This window comes from Globicephala melas, chromosome 13 (genome assembly GCF_963455315.2).
Source record: "Globicephala melas chromosome 13, mGloMel1.2, whole genome shotgun sequence".
Taxonomy (NCBI): domain Eukaryota; kingdom Metazoa; phylum Chordata; class Mammalia; order Artiodactyla; family Delphinidae; genus Globicephala; species Globicephala melas.
The window spans coordinates 47,959,198-47,979,675 of NC_083326.1; the positions used below are offsets into that span (position 1 = coordinate 47,959,198).

The 20,478-nt window shown below is 40.1% G+C and overlaps 1 protein-coding gene across 5 annotated transcripts in view; it reads left to right on the forward strand.

The window, feature by feature from the left end:
* ZNF521 (zinc finger protein 521) overlaps positions 1–20,478 on the forward strand; it is a 283,327-nt gene that overhangs the window by 1,490 nt on the left and 261,359 nt on the right. The gene's annotated exons all lie outside the window — the stretch shown is intronic.

Genomic DNA, 20,478 nt, shown 5'->3' on the forward strand with positions numbered 1-20,478 from the left:
TGGCGGGGGAGAGGGGAAGACGGGAGGAGGATCCCCAAATGGGGTGGCGGTAGAAAGTAGGCAAGGAAAGACAACCGGGAAAAAAAAAAAGAAAGAAAACCATCCGGAGAGGGAGGGAAAAAATTCTCTGAGATCTACATCTGGGCTGGAGGAAAAAGTTTCTGTTGTGTGTTTTTGCAAAGAATAAATATGCAAAACCGTGCGGTGCTTCTTTTTTCCTTTCTTTGGAAGAAGAGAAAAGTCATCCCGGAGAGGGGGGAGCAGCCTCTGCTCATTACAAGCGTGGCCCGGGGTCCCGGCCGCGCCAGGGCGAGGACACAACAGCCGCCGCCGCCTCCTCCCCGCCCGGCGTCCCGCTCGGGTTCGCCTCGGCGCGCAGCTCGTGTAAACAATCGCGAGGAGCCTGCCCGCGGGCGCCCAGGGCCCCGGCCCCCCCACCCCGCTCCAGCCCCAGAGCACCCTTCTCGACCGTTCGGAGAAAGTTGACCACCCCTCGCCCCTGCTCCTCCCGGCGACCCCTTTGGTCTTTTGCTTTGCGTGATGGGGTCCAGCTCCCCGTCGTCCCCGGTAGAGAGGGAAGTTTTTGGGTTGCCTGTGGGGGATTGGGGGGGGGCGCGCTGGCTGGCTGCAGCGGCGTGGTTGGGGGCGGGGGAACCAGAAGTTATTGATCTGGTGGCTGTGGTGGAATGTGGCGAGGAGAGTCACGTGGTGGCCTCCTCCTCCTCCTCTTCGGCCTCCTCCTCCTCTTCCTCGTCTACCTTCCCGAGCCTCCTCCTGGGGAAACTGGGGGCGGCCGGCCGCTGGAAGCCGGGAGGTCTGGCGCTCAGAGGCCGAGAGCGGGGAGGGCGAGCCGCGGAGCGCGAGGACCGGAGGAGGTGTGGGCCCGCGGGGCGTGGAATCGGGGCGAGGGCACGGGGGCTACGGCGGTCGGCGGCTGAGGGCCCGCGACCCCAGAGGCGGAGGACAAAGGGCGGCTTGTGCGCCCGCCGGGGCCCGCGGGGTCCCGCCGAGGTCCGCGCGGCCCGGCCCCGCCCTCTGGTCCCCGGCGACGGCGCAGCATCCTCTTCCTCCTCAGCGGCCCGGGCCCCGGCGCCCAGTCGCCCTTGTTACTGCCACCCGGACTCCCGACTCGGCCGCTGGTCGGGGGAGGGGTGGGGAGAGCCGGGCGCCTCACGCTCCCGGCCCCGGCCCCCGCCGATGTGTATTTATGAACTCGATTAACGGAGCCCTCACCGCACACACAAAGCCCTTTCTTCTCCAGGGAAGGGACGGGGTGGGGGAGGGCCTCGCAGACTGGAACGCTTTCTTTTTTTTCTTGAAGCACAGAAGTTTTAGTTTGAAAACGAGATGAATCATTGACGTGTGTCTTGACACAGTTTTTGTGGTCATTTCCATTCACGTGAGCCACACATTTTCTGGGAAAACCTAGACCAAGGGCCTGAAAGATGCAAGCGTGGAGAGTGAAAAAATAAACGCCACAGGCGTGCGCGGGTGTCAGGGTAACGGCGGACGACGCTCGCGTTGGGGGAACTTGCTGTGAGACTCTCAGCTTCCTTAAAAGTCACGCTGAGCGGAGTACCAGGACGAACCTCTTCCTCGTCACCTGGAAAGAACTTTCCGAGTTTGATAGGGGAGCGCTTGGCGTCAGCCCGGTTTTAAGGGCTGCTGGGGGCTTTTTATTTTTAAAAAGTTTATTGAAGTTTGCACAGTCGGTAGTTTTGCTCATCTGCAGTTTCTGGGCATTCAGCTCGCCTGCCTTTGGAATGAATTCACGGTGAAAGTTCTGTTGATTGTGGTGCATGTGCTACCCCGGGCTTCCTAAAGAAGATTTATTCTCATGCACGTAGGATTTTATGGGCGGTCGGTGAAGCTGTCAGTTGGCGGTATTCGCAGGGCAGTCTTTGACAAGTCGGATTGCAGAATAACTGGGACGGAGACCTGTGCAGTCCTTAAGTTAATAAGCAAAAAAATGGCAAGTGAAAATGAGTAGAGGGCATTTTATTCTTTTGTTATATTGTCACATCGCAAAAATATTCCGGTATCTTCTCCATGAAGATACAGCATCTGTGTTTCAACCGCCAAGTTCTAAATAAAATATTTACGTTAAAAACAAAGATTTAGCTTCCATTTTCTGGGTGGGCACGGAACACAGTGGTGGTCTCCTCTGTCAGATGCTTGGAAGGCTCCCAGAAGAGCGAGTGGCCTCAGGTGGGCTGGCTGAGCTTTGGGGTGAGAAGCTGAAGACAGGAATAAAAATAGTACAGTCCTCACTGAAGAGTGGATTTGTTTTTCTTCAGGGCATGCATTTACCTGGAAAAACGCATATTTAGATGAGCTATGTCAGATGAGTAATTGTGATATTAGTAGCGGTCTTGGAGCAGTAGAATGGCATTCTAGGTGGCTCCTGTTAAATCCCTAGCCTTTTCGTCACTATTTTCCTTCCCCTGTGTCTTCCAGGCAGGGTCTCCATTTTCCAAAATGTGTTCGAGGAGTGTTCTGTCCATTATATTGTTTGGAAGGTCACACTTGGATCCTAGAAAAGCCAGGGAGGTATTATTATGACAAATACTCTGGCATAGTAATACTAATAAGCAATGAGCAACACTTTGCTATCAGCAGGCATAGCAAGGCAGCTTTGATTTGTTTCTTTTATGAAGAACTGATTAGTAGTTTTGCAACTAAGAGATAAAAATGGTGATTTTGTTAGAGGAGTGACGGTATTTCAAAATCTTGCAGATTACTTTTCACCAGTTTGAAGGAGGCATCGGAAACCATGAAAATGCGATGCGCCCTTCTAAATAAAACATGAAGTTCTGCATTCAATCTCCAACTTGTCTCCTACATCCATACTATTTCTTTAACAAACAAGGTTCAAAAGATATTTCTGCTATGGCTGTCATTTCTGATATCATAATTTGAAACTCGTGTCTCAGGGGAGTAGTTTACATAAGGCAGGTACAAACATTAAAACAAAATGACAGTTAAGTTTGGAGTTTTTGTTTCCAACCAAATCCTTAAAAATAAAGACTATCAAAAATTCTATTAATAGTTGAATTTATTTGGGGTACTCATAAATTTAGCATTTTGAATGAATATCTACTTTAAATTTTGCACGATTTTTTGTTCGTAGCAAACTTTTGTGTAATTGTCCCAATAACCTGCCTCCTGGGAGTGGCTGCCAGGTTTCTGGCTGCAGTGGAGCGTGCTCTGCTTGGTCTCCTTACGTCCTCTAAAGTGCATTATAACTGTTAAACACCAAAGAGATTCACTTTTCTATTTGTGAAAGCTGTGAACTATATTTTGAAACATGCAACTGTTTTACCCCTTCTGCTCTCAGAGCCCTAGCATCAAAATTCTCTCAGTCCACACACAAAGTCAAGAAACTTATTCTGTCCTTAATGCTGCGAATCTTCAGAATAACCCTTTCTGTCTAATGGAACCGAGAGTGAAAGCCAGTATTTAGAGGCATGGATGGTCAGACAATTAAATGAGTTACCCTCTACCCCGTTTGCATCATTTGGCTATTTATCTCAATTCCTGAGAGTAACCACGAGATTTGAATAGATTACCTGCCTGAAAATAGTCCTGCTATCCGCTTGTTTTCTGAAGTAGCAAGTCAGTGGCATCAAATTGGTCAGTTATGACCTACTTCTGTCTTTTCTTGCTGGCTCTTTATTCTATTTCTTGTGGTGCTTCTCTGATGGAAGTTTCTCTGCCGTTTCACCTGATAAAAACAATTTTTGGGGAAATTTACTCCAAAAAGCACTTGTAAGAAGGAAAAAGTGGTCTACTTCATAAAGGTGTGATATATTCAGGAAGAGCCAAGTTATAAAGCTGGTGAGGGGAGAGGGGAGCACTTAGACATGTAAATGGCCAAGTTAAACACAAGACAGAGTTAGGATATCTGGACCCTCACGTGTTCATAAACCCATACCAGGGGTCTCTAGAGAGAAATGGTGGGAACCAGGGAGAAAGACAGCCCCAAAATACCTTGTTTAACTTGGCTGTCACAGTAGCTAGCCCTTTGTAACTTGGCACATTTTGAAGTTATCACACTTAGAATTGACCTTTTTCCTTTTTCCCATTTACCTTCTTTTGTACTTATAAAGTGTTTTTTTTTTTAAGAAGTAATTTATTTAGAGGTGGCAAAAATATAATGAGGTGGCAAAAATTCAGCTCTCAATTTAAAGAAGAAATGTAAACTATAGAATTTGAAAGAAAAGGCAATGGGTTTTAAGTCCATAACCTTTCAAAAGTCAGAAAACCTATCTACTAGGCTGTATTCTCCGGCGGAAAAGCTCTTGAAATTGTAGGTGTTAAAAAAGCCACTGCAGGGAGCTTGTACTAGCTCCTAAATTTAATAGAAACATTAAACTCTCCAATCCTTATTTAAACACATTTTTTTCAAAGTCAAAAATATATTTCCTTATAGGTAGACAGGTGAAGTATAACTAAAAAAAGAAAAAAAAAGTGGTTCTCTTGTACTCTGTGTTTTATTTATTAAAAAACAAAAACAAAAAAACAACTCCTTATCACTAGAGGTTCAGTTTTGGTTTTGGAGATGATGCCATAGTAAGGAAACTATCGCATTAAGACAGTAATAGTTTGCTTTTAATTAAAACCTGCAATATAGATTTTTGCTCAGAATTATTTTTAGATAAATGAAGCATGACTCCCTTTTTTAATAACTAGATTTAACCTAAGGTAAGTTTTTTTAAAAAAATATTGAGAAAATATCTACATATATTCTTTTTCATAATTTGAGGGCAAAATACTCTACTAATTCTGCAGCACACAGCAATGTATGCATTTACTTTAGGATTTAGATGCTAAAAAGCCTGATTATTGGAAACACTGCAGAAGCTCAGTGTTTGTACCACCTTCAAACAGTTGCAGTTGGACTTTTATGCATCTATCAAGCAGGGACTGTTTCTTCCCTCTACCACCTCTAAATTATACTGACTAGATGTTGAAGTCATTAAATTGATTATAGTCCAATCAGTAGACAATCCTACATAAACAAAAACAGCAATTACAGTTGGCACGAATCCCATGAGTGCTAGTCAAACTTCCAGGACTGATGGTCCAGTGAGTCTTTTCCAAAATGCTGGTTTCACAATTTCAGCAGTTCTGGCAGCATCTTCCTAAAGGGAGGGAACAAAAATTCATAAGATTCCACTTGGCCTTAAAAACAAAAACATCTGTTTGATGCCTGAGTGGATTGTTGGCTTTTGTTCATCCAGTCAAAAAAGGGTGAAAAATAGAATATTGAACATAAAAGCGTACATGTAAAAATGAAATTACAAAGGGATTTGAGATTAGCAGCTTTTTATAAAGCAAGCTGTTAATAATTTTTCTTTTTTGTTTTGCCAGAGTATTCCCATATCCCTTAAAATCCATTGTAGTTATTGACAGCAGTGATGTCTAATAGTGATGACAGAAGTTTTCAACTTTTTGCTTTCAGTAATTATACTTAGTTCTTTTTGCTTGCTTGTTTGGGTCATTGCAAGTCTTGTAGCATATTTGTAGGATATTTCTTTTCAACTTACAGGAACATTTTTGCTCCCTTCCTTTTATTTTTAAAGGAAGTCAGTTTTTGAGAATTGGCTAGTCTGGTAAATTCTAGTGAAATACTTGTTCACATAAATCGAAACGTAATATCAAACATACTTGCTTGAGTTTTCATTTTGATGTAAAACCATGCAATGAGGAGAAAGAGGTTTTGATAGTAGAAAAGAGCAATTCTACCAAGATCAATTAAGAATTTTATGAAAGGTATGTTTTTCCTATTAACTGTGCTTTATTTATTCATCTGACAGAATTCACATTGCTGGTTTAATGTCACTAATTCTGTTGCCATAGAAGACATTCTTCATGGCTGGATTTAATGAATACCATGTTGAGTTTTTAGTTATTTCGTAGAGAAAATAATTTTAAGACTTGCAACATATTTTAGAAGCCTTATGGATTGTTTAAAATGTAAATGTTGTCATTAAGTAATATGTTAAAGAATGCTCTTGAATTGAATGAAATTTTGATACAAAGGCTGATATTCTGGCTAAGTATTTTCCCAGATGTATTTAATTTTTTTCTCCACTGACTCCCATTGTGCTGTCAAAGGTTAAAGTTAGTTCTGTGGGGGGGATGCATGCAAGTTTCTAATCCCATTTCAATTAAATCTGAAATATGTTCCCGTTTTTTGTTTGGGGATTACATGGTACACTAGCTAGGATTGCATATACCTTGTTTGCTGTAATGAAAGTGTACTTGTCTGATTTAAAATACGTTCTGCAACAATATTATGACAAAGCAATTAAAACTTAAAGTTAACATTAGTAAATTTAAATAGCCCTGATATAGTATTAATCAAATAGTGTAAGGAAAGCTTTTAAATGGTTTAAATAATTATGCAACTCTTGGCATAAAAGCCTAACACAAGATAAATCTTTGAAAACTAAGAATTGTGGCTTTTTTTTTTTTTAAAACTTTAATTTTAGGCAGCTTGGGCTTTTAGCATGCATCACATTCCACCTCTAGTATAAGTAATTATGCCAGTTTAGTAATTATTAGAGATGAAAGAAATTCAGTAAGACATGAATTCTTTAAAACTTCAGTAGCTTCAGTTTTAGCAGGCATAATGATCAAGTAGCAGTTACCCAGCTGCCTGGGGACCTGTAGCCACAGCCACAGGCACTGGGCTGATCTTGGGGGTATCATTATTATGGCAGCACACACTACCGTTGGCATTTCTATTCTAGATGTCTGATTGCAGAGGTTTATAATTTGGTCATTAAGAAAAAAAATCCAGATTCAAAGATTACTGTCTAGAAATTCCCCTTTTTTAGAAACCCCTCCCGAAAAAGGATAAATGCTTACATTTAAAAATTATTATTTTAAATTGGACACCAGTTTTAATTTCATGGGATAGTAAATGCTTTGAAAAATTCTGAAAAGAAAAATATATGCATAAATTTGTCAGTTGCATGTGTATGTGTTGAACATGTGTTGAGCATGCAAAGTCTTGTTTTCAAGTGAAGATGATTTGGTTTGGAAAGCATATACTATTCATGCATGAGCATAGCTGTCTCCCACTGAATGTGGTCAAGTGACTGACATTCAGAATACTCATTTTCATAATTCTGTAGGAATTATGTTTTGGTTTCAATGAAAATTTTTATATGTGTGAAATCAAAAGGTTTCAGTTATCACAACTCTGTATGAGATATATACATAAGCAATATGTACGCACATACAAACATACTCTGACGTTCTATTTAAAATATACTTTGGTTAGCGAATTCATAGTGTTAATCACTTTTTAAGGAAAAAAATGGATTGAATTGGATTTTGCTTAATAAAAATTGGTATCATTGTAAAGAATAGAATTTTTTTTAGAAATTAAAATCATTGTACCATTGAGGTTCATTATTTCACTGAAATTATTTCTCCTTTCTTTCTCAAGATTGGCTTTTCCCCAAATTTCTTATCCCATCAGCGCACTATGAGAGATATTTCAAGATGGAAAGTCATTTACCTGACGGGAACGAAGGAGATACGTGGTTCTCATTCTCAAGTATAGACAGTCGCATATATTCATACGGAATACATTTGTGAAAACCTATGAAGAGCTGAAGGGTCAATAAGGTGAACGATAAATTCCTGTACTGAAGGGGTGCTGTGACCAGGACTCTAAAACAATATTACAATTTTTTAAACAATATGTTGACTCTTAGAAACAATTTCTGGCATTTCAAATGTGTTCCTTAATGTTATTCCTTTCCTTTACAATAGAACCAGATTAGGTCTAGTAAGCGCGTGAATATGACTAAATAGTATTTGCTTTCAGCATTCCTAATGATTTAGCGTGTCTCAATTGTTAGAAGTGTTTTAGACATATGCTTTCTATCACTAGTATCACACTTTTGTCTTTTCTTATTTTTATACATTTAAGGGAGTTAAGTATTCACGAACACCACTCTACCAAGTACCAGTGAAGCCAAAAGAGAACTTCTGGTTGGGAAGGTGGTGCTTCATGAGTTCCAGTGAATGTTTTGTTCATTAGCTGTTGTACGGAGTCTGAGATTGCTCTGTGGAGGGTGGCTTGGGGCTGTCAGTGTGTAATATACAAAGTTAGATGTACTTTTTGCGGACATGAGGCAAGGGGTGAAAAAGAACTGTGGACTCAAGGGAATGCATATTCATTCCTGGAAAGAGTTGAGAATAAAAGCAGAAAAAATCAGTGATGGTCATAAGTATTGTGACTTGGATATTAGTGCCAGCAAGGAGATGGCTGTGGAGTGGAAAGGGCGCAGGGGGCGAGCTCTGATTTGCTGCCTGCACTTTTTGACAAGTCACCTTACCCTCTGTTCTCCAGGATTCAGATTTCCTCTCCATAGACTGAGGGGGCTCATTTCATCGTTCAACAAGTTGTTTTTCGTTTGTTTTTTCTACTGCTTATTTTGTCCCACGCACTGTGCTAGTTCCAAATACTCAGTTGTGAACCAGACATAAGCTTTGCTCTTATGAAGCTTAGAGTTTAGAAAATTGGATGAGATGTTAAATACTTTCCATTGCTTTTTAATTTGGGGGAAGAAAGCAATGCAAGTGGTGGGAGATATGTGTATATGGTATATTCACTTTTCAGCAAGTTGGGTCTGTTAAAAAAGTTAGATAAAATGAGTTTCAAAAACATTTTTGGCACCGAAAGTTTGGTGAGTTATACTTTTTGAGAATGGTGAGCTTTGTTTTCTCTTATGATTAAAAGGTAGATACGCTCACTTGAACTGAAACCACTAAATACAATAGAATATCTATTTCCAACTCTTTTTGGATTTAGGTCATTGACTTTGCAATATCTTTTAGCCCTCCTAACAGATCTAGATAATGTTTCTAAAAGCTAATTGTGTGACACTAAAGTAAATTTTTTAAAATTTCAAAGAATTTGTGGCATCCTTGAAATAATTGGAGGCTCTTGGAGAATGTGTATGATATTAATATTAAGAAACAGCAAAACTAAACCTCAATTAAGAGTCCCTAACTGCTATATAAAATCGAGGTGAAACAAGTCATGAGGAATTCATTCCATTAAATATTCAGGAATAGAACACTAAAGAATGAACCAAGTTAGTAATGAAACGTCCATAGCGCAGGTTTAATTATTTTTCCCCAGGGAAATAGGTGAATGCCTTGAAATAAACTTTTACAGAATCATGGATCTTAAGCATAAGACACTTTAGGGATAATGATATTGGTTGTCTTGATGGTCTTCATGTTCAAAGACGTGAGTGCAGAATCAGCGGTGATGGTGGAGTGTAACTGACCAGAGAGAAAGATGATCACATGAAATCCCTTTTGCTTCCTCCAATATCATATATGTCATTTTCATAAGTATTGGATCACTACATCAAATTTTTAATCTTCAAAATAAAACCATTACAAGATAATAACAGCATTTTATAGCTCCCGTTAATTGTAACTGTTTTTTATACTTGCTGATTTGCATATTTAAAATCCAATATGAGTATGATGGTCTGGCAGACCCCTGGAATGGCTTCCTAGCTCTGTCTTTGCCTCTGGGTCCCTCAGGCCAGGAGAGGGTCAGCCAGGTGCCTGACTCATACTAAGTGCTCAGTAAACTTCTGTGGAACCTAACTCACTTTTTTTTTTTTTTTTTACCAAAGGAATGTGTTGATGACTTCTGAGTTCCCTTCTCTCTCCAACATCGTAGAATTCTCATATTGAAAAATTGTAATTCTTGCAAGTTGATCAGTAATTCATATTAATGGGGCAGGGATGCTTTTAAAATTGTGAACTTGATTGGGTTGTAGCTGAGAACAAAATCAAACAGCAGAGGTTAGAAGGTCTTACTTTTCACTGTGATTTCTTGTCCAGACCCCCTATTTAGGGAGCTAACACAGAAAGAAACATGAATTACACACTGAACCATTCTCAGGGCCTTTATAAGGATTCTGACTCTGTTCAAACTCTGGAATTTTCATAGAGCAGCTTTCAGCTTCTAGATGAGAACCTTGGGCCAGTGACCAATTCACCCCACTAGGGGTTTGTCGTATCTCAACTGGGTGCAGCCCTAGTAGCAGCAGCTACCTTGAACTAGAGTTTGTCTGTATGCGTGAGTGACTCACCAACTCTATATTTGCCTGGATCTCGGGTGGGTTTCTGCAGTGGGCATAGGTGTGAATCTGCAGCTGTGCAAGGTCAAAGTGTGTTGCTTTAAGGCCAGCATTTTAATTTAGTTTGATTTACGCTGGCTCCTCCTCTTCAATTCGTGTCCATCCATTTGCCCAAATGCTGGTACCATTTTCATAAAGCAGCATTTCCCAAACCTTTAATGATTTCCCTCGCTTCGCTCCTCCAGGCTTAGATTGTAGATTCTCAGGTTGGTTTTGTACGATAATAAAGGCTTGAATATTGTTTTCATTTCTTAAGATTCATCTCACATCTTCTGTGGGGCTTTTTCTGACCCACCCGAGTTAGAATGACTCCTCCCTTTATTATCCCTTCCATATCTCATAGAAACTATGACAATACCTTGGTGTTCTGGTTTCTCGATAAGCTTTTTGAGAGCAGAGTTCTATGTTTCTTTTCTTTGAATCCCCATAGCCTAAAATTAGGTGGTAAACAAACAAGCATACAAATGCACAAACAAATGCATTAATGCACTCCTGTGTTTAATCAACAAATATTTACTGCACATCCATCATTTACCAGTCCTGGAGTGCTAGGAGTTGGGGCTGCTATGGAGGAGACAAGGTAGGGTCTATGCCCTTGGGGAGTCACAGCCAAGCAGTGGAAATACATTAAATGAACAATTCAGTAGATACTAGTAATTTATAATTAGGTGAAGGGAAAGCCCTGGTGTTATGAGAACATTTCCCAGAGATATGAGTGAGGTCAGGGAGGGATCCTGGAGGAAGCACTTTCAAACCAAATCTGAGGTTTAATATGTTTTTTGTTGTTTTTTTTGTTTGTTTTTGAGGTACGCGGGCCTCACTGTCGTGGCCTCTCCCGTTGCGGAGCACAGGCTCCGGACGTGCAGGCTCAGCGGCCATGGCTCACGGGCCCAGCCGCTCTGTGGCACATGGGATCTTCCCGGACCGGGGCACGAACCCGCGTCCCCTGCATCGGCAGGCGGATTCTCAACCACTGCGCCACAGGGAAGCCCTTAATGTGATTTTGAATGGAAACCATTGAGCATGCTCATGCATGCTACAGGAATTCTTATTGAGTACCAATTATGTGTCAGGTGCCAAGGATACAGTAAGGAAAAAGTCAGACCCAGTTGCCCGTGGGTTTCACGGAGCTAACAGTCTATGAAGACATATTTAGATGACTCTTTGTGTCCCTCTTAATGTTGTTTAACTCCAAACTGTACTTAGTTTTGCAACAATGGTATACATTCAGTTCATACAAATGGTACCTATTATTTGCACGTGACTAGCTTGTGTACAATTTCTGGCCATCGTTTGTACATGGGCCTGGTTTTTCCACTCTAAGTAAACTACCCTAACTATATTTCTTGAGTTTTTCATCACTTAGATCTATTTATTCTTTCAAATATCTGAATTTCTTATAATTCTTATAATGCTGTCTAAATATGGGATAAACTCACTCCTTTTGGCATCATAAGAGAATTTAACAACTCTCCTCTCCATTTAACCTCATAGATAATTAGGAAAATATATACGAATCATGTAATATGTTTCTGCTTATGATCTTTACAAATTCTTAGCACATTTTCCACATCAAGGAGCAAATACTAGAATATGCCAGTGCATTAACAATTCATGAGCATATTCTGTAATTGAAAACTTACATAGAAAAACTGCAGAAAGATTATAAAAAACAGTAATCTACCTACCAACGCTCTTCTTTTTTTTTTTTCACTTTTCAGCTCACATTTTTTAAACATTTTCTGTTGTCTCTATTCATGATGGTATTATTCACAAAGTCCCAAAAGACAGTCTATGACAGGATGTTTGAAGCTACAACCCTTATCACCGTCCACATAATTCTCTAAGCCAAGTCTTAGTGAGATGCCTCCATACCCTGGACAGGCTAATAGTGTCCCCCCTACCCCCAGTCTATCTGAAAGTAGAGCGTTCCTATGAAACCTTTTGTATAGGAACTGGTGTATAGCAAGGAACCATTTACCTTAGGACACATCTTGCTAACAGATGCACAAAATAAATCGAGATAAAGCACAGATGCTCACAGACACAGTTCAAAGCTCTGGTGGCTTGTTGCTGCGATGCCCAGTGTAGTTCCTGGGGAAGGAGTTGGTGGTGCCACTCTTGCTGCTGGGGGGTGAGCACCGCCTCTATAATGGCTGGACTTGCTGCAAAACAAACTCACGAATGCTATTCTTGCTTTCCACCTTCTTTTCTAAAATCGAAAATCCTCTTCGGATTTCTTTCAGTTAGAGAAAGCAGGTACTAATGTAGATCTTTCATAAAATCAAAGTGGTGGAAAGCGAACTTTCAAAAAGCTGGGGAGATTGGTGATGTATTGTCCCTACCAACTGTTCTTTTTTTTTTTTTTTTTTTTGCGGTACGTGGGCCTCTCACTGTTGTGGCGTCTCCCGTTGCGGAGCACAGGTTCAGCGGCCATGGCTCACGGGCCCAGCCGCTCCACGGCATGTGGGATCTTCCCGGACCAGGGCACGAACCCGTGTCCCCTGCATCGGCAGGCGGACTCTCAACCACCTCGCCACCAGGGAAGCCCCAACTGTTCTTTAAATAGGTGTTGCACCGTTATTTAGAGGAGAATTATAGTGGCAATGTCTTCGGCAGCAAACTGGACCATTCTTAGATGGCAATGCATATATGTGGGTATCTTGGGTATCTTTTATTCCCAAACAAAAGTGGGAGCTCTCTATGTTGTCTTCCCTAAGTATATTTCCTAGAAATCCCTCCATATCAGCACTTAAGACCTTTCCCTTTATTCTAACAACTGTGTCCATTGTATGATGTGCTATCATTTATTTCTATTTTTTTACTTATTTATTTTACTATTTACAAATGTTGCTTCAGTGAGCACACACACACATCCTTGCTAACGTGCGATTATATATATGGTGTAAATTTTAAAAATGGAATTGCTGGATAAGGGGAACACCCATTTATCATTTTGATAGATATTGCAGATGTGCCCTCCACAGAGGTAATGCCAGTTCACACTGCTGTTAGCAACAGGATTAGAGAGTGCCTGTGTTTAAATACTTTATCTTTACTGATGTGGCTTGTGAAATAAACAAAATGGTATTTCATTGACATTTTAATTAGCATTTCTGTAATTATGAGCATCTTTTCATATGTTTACACAACCATTTGTATTTATTTTTCTGAGAATTGCCTTTTTATTTCCTTGACTCTTTTATCTTTTGGTTTGAAAGAGCAGCTCATGTTAATAAGAAAATTAGTCCTTTTTCTGACTTACATGTTGCAAATATTTCCCCCAGTTTTCCTTTTGACTTTGTGGGTGGTAATTTTTTTTCCTCTGCCATACAGAAGTTTAAATGTTTTAATTTTCAGTTTTGTCAGGCTTTCCCTCTAACTAATAGAGTTTGTGTCTGACATAGAAAGGTTTTTTCTTTTTTCTGATCATTCTTTTAGTTCTGTCTTCTCATTACACTGGCTTCAGAGCCTTGTCTGCCCCCCTTCACCCTTCTAGGTCCAGCACCCAAGCATATGTGTGGAAATATAATAGGTGCTTAGCAAACATTAAGTAAATGGGTCAGTAAAGTATGGTGGTTAAGAGCGTGGGTGTTAAGTCAGACTCCCTGGGTTGAAATTTCAGTCTGTGGACCTTGGGCAAATTATGAAATCACCTGGAACTACAGTTTCTGTATCTGTAAGTGAGGGTAATAACAGTACCTAATTCATAGGGTTGTTGTGAGAATTCAGAGTTAATTCATGTAAGCGCTTAGAATAGTCTCTGTCAGATAAGAAATACCTAGTAAATGTTTCTTACTCTCACTCTCAAAGGTCTTCTCCCTTTTGTGGGGAAACCCTTCATCCCATGGGCTGCAAGTCTTTTCTGTGGATTTCTAGGTACCCGTGTGGCTGGACACAGCTTTCAGAGGCCTGCCTTGGATGGGTCCCTTGTGGACGTCTTCGCTGGGTTCAGTCCACCATGACCAGTCCCTTCCCACTGGCCAAAGCAGCCCTTGATTCCAAGCTCCACTTTGCTTTGCCAATGTAGAGAGAGTTCTGAAGGAAAAAATCCTGCAGAAATTCCAATTAAAAGATAATGGAAACATAAAGTGGAGCTAATTAATTTTAGAGCCTCTGCCATCTTCTTGGTAAGTCAGGTCTGTGTGGTTCTTTGCAAAAGGGCCATCACTAAATGCTAATTTGCAAAGGTAGGCTAATCGTTCTTGGGAGAGGAGGTAGAGACAAATAATTCACGTATCATTATGAAGGTTTAATCATAGTAGATTGATTAATAATCCTTAAATTAAAAAGGTTAAAAAAAAAAGGTAAATCTGGGCTTGAGTTTATAAAGGAATTAGCCGAACAAGGGGATGATTTTCTACATCACCATACCCATCAGGAAATTGATCGAGAAGCATTTTCTTCTAGGCTTCAGAGAGGGATTCTGTGTTGTCTACAAGTGGTACGAGTAGAGGGTGTAAAGATGGAATGTGTCTTGCTGGCTGGCTGTTACCTACCAGTCGCGCCTGGCTGTGTCTAGCCGCTGCTTTAATTTTATGTGAAACCTTATCTGGGGGCAGATTGTCTGAATTTTCTCTGCTCTTCATTTCTTCTTCATTCTCTTCTGCAGTAAGTCCTAACTGTTCAGTTTGCTTCATTTTTATTTCCCCTTGCCTTCCGTTGCTCATTTAGTCACCAGTCCTCTCTGTGTTTAGTTCATGAAATCATCCAGTCCCCACTCCCAGATTGCTGGGCTCGGACTGTCCCTTCGGGCTTTAGAAACCCAGCCTGTGCCGTTGCCCACTGGTTGACCTCAGTACTCATTTGTCTGATACTCTGGGCAGACACTACCATGTCTTTTTATTTTAACTAAATTATAACCGTCATAAAGTTGTCTTTCTATACGGACAAAGCCTAAAACCTTAATACATCCAATCAGATGACTTTCAAATATCCATTTATACTTTTTCCTTCAACTTTAATGCCAAACGAAGTGAGAGAAATAGTAATTGAAAATCAAGGTGGAGAGAGTCAAGAGGGTTGTGCAAGGCCACTTTTAATGAGTGGAATATCCTTAAATGATAGTAAGTGACAAAGGAAATTCCACTTTGAGATAATTTGAAATAGATATCCTAGAAGACTCTTTAGAAAGGGCTGGGGTGGCCTTTCAGTTTCCTAACAGGTCGACCCCGGCTGGGGCTGGATGTCTTGTTGGAGAAGAGGCGAGAGGCCAGGGAAGTGCAGTGGCCCGAGCGGGGCAAGGATGCTGGAGCACCCATCTACCCTAACGTCTCCAAGACCGGAAGAGCTTCTGTGCCCCATCCCAAGTCACCAGGACTTTGTGATAGAATAGGGAAGAGTCTCAGTCTCTTGATTTCTGATTCTGGGAATTGCCTCTCACAGCTGTACACATTCTAGGCTGTAGAAGGTAAAGTGACTTTCCCCATCCCTCTCAGCCTCTCAACAGAAGCCAGAATCCTAGACCTCCTGCCCTGTGAGAGTCACCTTCCTTAGTCTAGTGTTAGCTGTCAAGGTCTCAGGCTTTTGTCCCCTATCAGTGTGTCCCAATGAGTTGGCCTGAGGGATACCATGCCTAATGACCTGGTTTTGAATCCTGCATGTTATGAAACCTACTAAGCCTCAGTTTTCTTACCAATAAAATGGTAAGAATCTATTTCACAGGGCTGTTGTATTAGGTAACACATGTAAGATGCCCAACAGGTATCTTAACAGCCTCTTAGAAAGTTTGTAAGTAGTACCAGCTTTTGATTATGGGTGAAGTCCACGGGGAAGCTGAGGAAGCAGACACAGTTCTTCCTCTTCATCTTTCCCTCTTCTGCAAAGTCCTGAGGTGTGCATGGCGCAGTCTGTTGCTGCCTTGTCTCTGTGTAGAACAGAAACTATTCTCCCTCCTGGAGAAGGCCTAAGAGGAATGGTGTAAGTTTTTATATTCAACTTGTAGTAACCATTCTCTACAATGAAAGGGGGGTAATGGAGCTGGAGCTCTGGTGGGTTCAATCTTTATGGCAAATACTTTGTTTTGGGGCACCTCTTTCATGTTTCTGAAGACACTGTGTATCTATTTCATTTGATCTTAAGTGAATCTTGTCAGTTATCATTGTCTCAGTTTTATAGATGAGGAAACTGAGGCACAGACACAGCTGTATCTCATCCCATTAGCACCGCTGAAGCAGAAAAAGAATGTAGATTTCCTGACTTGAAAACAGGCAGGCTTGAGTCTCAGAATTTTCTAATAGAAGAAGCCAAGGCCAATCTTAAGCCCAATCAAGAGGTGGAAGTAATTAATCCTCTGGCCACCACATTCTCCCCTCTTGTGTTCCTTTTGCTTTAAGCATTTTGATCTCAGTTCCCTCTGCTGTTCCACCCCCAACCCCCAAAAGTTACTTCTACAAGAAAAAAAAAATGATATTAGTCAGTTACACCTGAGAGAGAATTGAAAGCAGTGGAAACCTGACAAATCCCTAATTGTGTGATTAAAGGCTTTGGCTTCAGATAAAAGAATCGTGAGCCTCAGAAAGCTGATCTGGGAGGTGTTTTAGAGAAGTTCGGGGTGGGGTGCGGTGCTGGAGTGAGGGACCCAGGAGTGTTTTCCCATTGCTGGTGAGCTCTCAGCAGAAATACTTATAGAGGTTGAGTGGACTTTCAAAGGTGTTCTGGTTGCTGTCACTGAAAGGTCAGGAGATTTGCTTAGGTCGAGCCCTCCACCAGTTTGAGTGATAGGAGAAGTGACCGATGACTGTGCCTGGAACATTGGAGCAATGCAGCTGACTTTGGGCTGAATAGTTCCTGGTGATGTCACGTTGGGTGTTTTAAATACACTGTGTGGAGAAGCTAGGGGGAAAAAACAATTCATATTTCCCACTGGCAGGTTACCATCCTAAAGCAATGTCTGCTTTCTTTCATTTGAAATATGCCACTTTTCCATGCAAATTTGCTTTGTTGTTGTGACAAGATAGACACACGTGTTGGATGTGGGCTGTCCCGAGGACTGGTGGGACATCGATGCCATCTATGGAGGGAATCGGGCACGACCCGTCACCATCCCTGAAGAAATGATGCCAATTCTGATGTCTTAGAGATGAGAGCTCAGAGACGGCACGTACTTTTTTTTTTTTTTATAGTGTTGGCTAAATACAAACTTTCAAAAGTTTGTATTTCAAAATACAAACTTTCAAACTTTCAAAACTTTTAAAATTGCAAGCAGCAAGTAGTAGAATTGACCAGATTAGTGTCCTTATTATTCTTTTAAGAAAATAGAGTGAGATCTCCTGGCTCACCATCTGAGAACATGTTCCTTCTCCAGTGAAAATTATGTTTCCGAATGTTATATATATGTGTATATTTATGTATATATTTCGTACTTATTAAAGCACATGGTAAAAAACCAAAATGGTTAAATACGGTTACTTATCAGCCATTCTGCCCTATGTGTGATTGATTTAGTTGATTTTACTTTATGCATATTTGGGGATTATCTGATAATAAATCATCATTTAAAACATTTATGTGTAATATATACTATTTATATCTATATCTATGCTCATTATCTTGACAAGTCAGGATTGAAACAATGTAAGTGGGAATATATTTCCACAAACGACTATTAATTTATAGTTACTAAGATAATGGCATACACGTTCACTTTCAGTTCTATCTGGGTAGCTCTGTAAATTGTGTATTGATTATGCTAATGGCCCTGGTGTCTTTATTACTTGTCTGCAGATACATGCAGATGGAATGCACATTTGGCAAGGTTGTCATTCTGTAGGAAAAGGTGCCTTATTAAAATCTGTTTCTTGGAGATATTGCATTAGAACTAAAGCAAAACATTAAACTCATGGAAACATAAGCAGTTCTTGTGTTCTAGGAAATGAAAAGTGCAGTTAAAAAGTTAAAAAATGATGCTCTTTTATTCCCTTTGTTTCAAATTCCTTAAGGAAAGTGTTTCAGAAATGATACTAAATCAATAATGATCTATTTTTATAGTTTATTTTTGGTTGTGTGGCCTTTCTTGTTTTGTTGATCAGGCTGAAGGAACCTTAGACATTTAGGGTTGCCTATATTTTAAAATTTATTGGCCCAACTAAAGGAGAACAAAATGAATTTTTTCCAATTGTACATAAATTTTCTTGTATTTTGTAACAGCTCATAAGTCATAAATCACAGCCTCACTTTTTGTTCTGATCTCTCATTATACAAACATGTACCTTATTTTATAGGATTTTTCTCTTTCCTTCTTTCTTTTTCGCTGAGCCATCATGTTACCAAATAAGTTGTTTAGAAACTACTTTCTTATCTTCCTGAATGGGATCGTTTCTTAGAAATGTGGGCTGTACACTTACTTGTGTGCCAGCTCGTAAGGAAAGAAAAAAAATCTTTAAAAAAATGTTGTTTTAAAATTATTTTCCACTTTATTTTAGTGACAGTTTGATCCCCAGTTTGTTTGAGAACCAGTTGGAGCTTTGGAAGGGGAAAAAGGAAAAAAATAAGCAAAATGTTTCATGTTCCTGAGCTATATGATTCCGTTTAGTGGGATAAGAGTGCTCCATCCAGATCTTGTGTTTAATTCACAACCTTTAGGCAAAACCAGTTGTCCCGTCTTTCCGATATATCATTGCAATTAAGAAGAGGAGCTTCCCAAATTAAAAGCAAAAACAAAGTCACTAATAAAGAGAATGGAGTGGTAATATTTGAATGATTTTTGTGAATGAGATTGGAGTTTATCATCTCAAAATTCAAAGATGAGCATGGTTACATTGCAGCAAACGGATATTTCTTGTTCAAAGCAAAACTTTCTCCCTAAGCTAGTGTTTCAGTAATTGTTGACATAGGTAACTTTGTGTCCAATTAAGAAATATTGTTACAATTGGATTGGTGTTATCTAAAATAGCTGAAGTCATAAGAACAGTTGGTAGAAGTATCAGAAGGTATGACGCCTGGAATATAAAACTTTTCTTCCCAGATTTTCTTTGACTGGGATGGAGTAATGCTTCCTCGCTGTGCTACTATACCTGAGGCTTATTGGTTACATTTAAAGAAGAAATAACTAGACTTTTCCCCAGATATCCAAATGCCTGAATCCTACTTTCAAAACGTGTTTCCTTTATTGTTGTAGTTGCCCTAAGAAGCATTTTTTCAAGGTACCTGGTCATTATGTGCTAAAAACTATGCATAAATCTTTTTTAAAAATAATTTGTTTTCCTTCAGAGTGGATTTTTAGCAGTTTTAAAATCACTTGGCTGTAGCAAATTAGACCTGTATATCTGGATATTAAAAATATTTTTATGTAATATTTTTTCTGATATAAAATGGAAGAAAGGGTCCATGAGGCTTGGTTTAATATTGAGCATAAGGATGTAGAAGTTGGTTTTGTTTGTCTGTTTGTTTTTGTAGGGAGTTAGGGACTATACTCAGATGTTATCAACAGCCCCTTCTCAGTGAGCCAGCGATGTTGAGCATGAAGGTATCAGGGTAACTGGAAGAATCAGGAGTCTCAAATCTGGTGAGAAGAAAGGTGTATGTCAAGAAGGCTTACCAAACAAAACAAAAACAACAATAAAAAGACATTGGAGAGTTCACTGGAAACCCTTCATCTAGGGGAAAAACAAAACCAAACCTTTGCAGGGTAATTTTTTTCTTTTTCTATTAGGTTAGATAATTTTGAGTTTGTGTCCCCACTTTAGTGTTTCCATCTCATATTTGCACTGTTGACTTATCATTTTTTGTGGTTTCTCACACTATTTTCTTCCACATGAAGGCTAAGCCTTTTAATGTGAATGTTCTAATGTTTTCATTTGGCTTTATATTATTGACAGTAGTGGTCTAGTGTTATTACCTTGTCTTTCAAAAAGGATCATGAACTACATGTGGAATCATGTTAGCTTAAACTAAGGGTTAATTTTTTTTTCCTAAAAGATGGAATAAAAGAAAGTTATTAGAATCAGTACCTGTTTTTGTTCTTAGTCAAATTTTGCATTTATGTTCCGTTGGCTTTGTGTGTGTTTGAAATAAGATGAAAGTAAAGGGAATCTCACCCAAAACCTCTTAAGTCCCAGGAAGTGTCACCGGGGCCTTTGCAAATCTCTCGCACTAGATGAAAAAGTTAGCTGGTGTGATTGTGATATTTCTGTCCAGTCTGTCTCCACCTTTGGCTCTATTGGGATTGTGGTTAAAAGGCAAAATCTGGGTGTGAAGATAGTGAAGAAAGCAAGTCATTAATTAGCCTTGGTTGATACATCTATTTTAAAGCCAAGATAGCAGGTTCATCTCTGGGACTGGCTCCGCC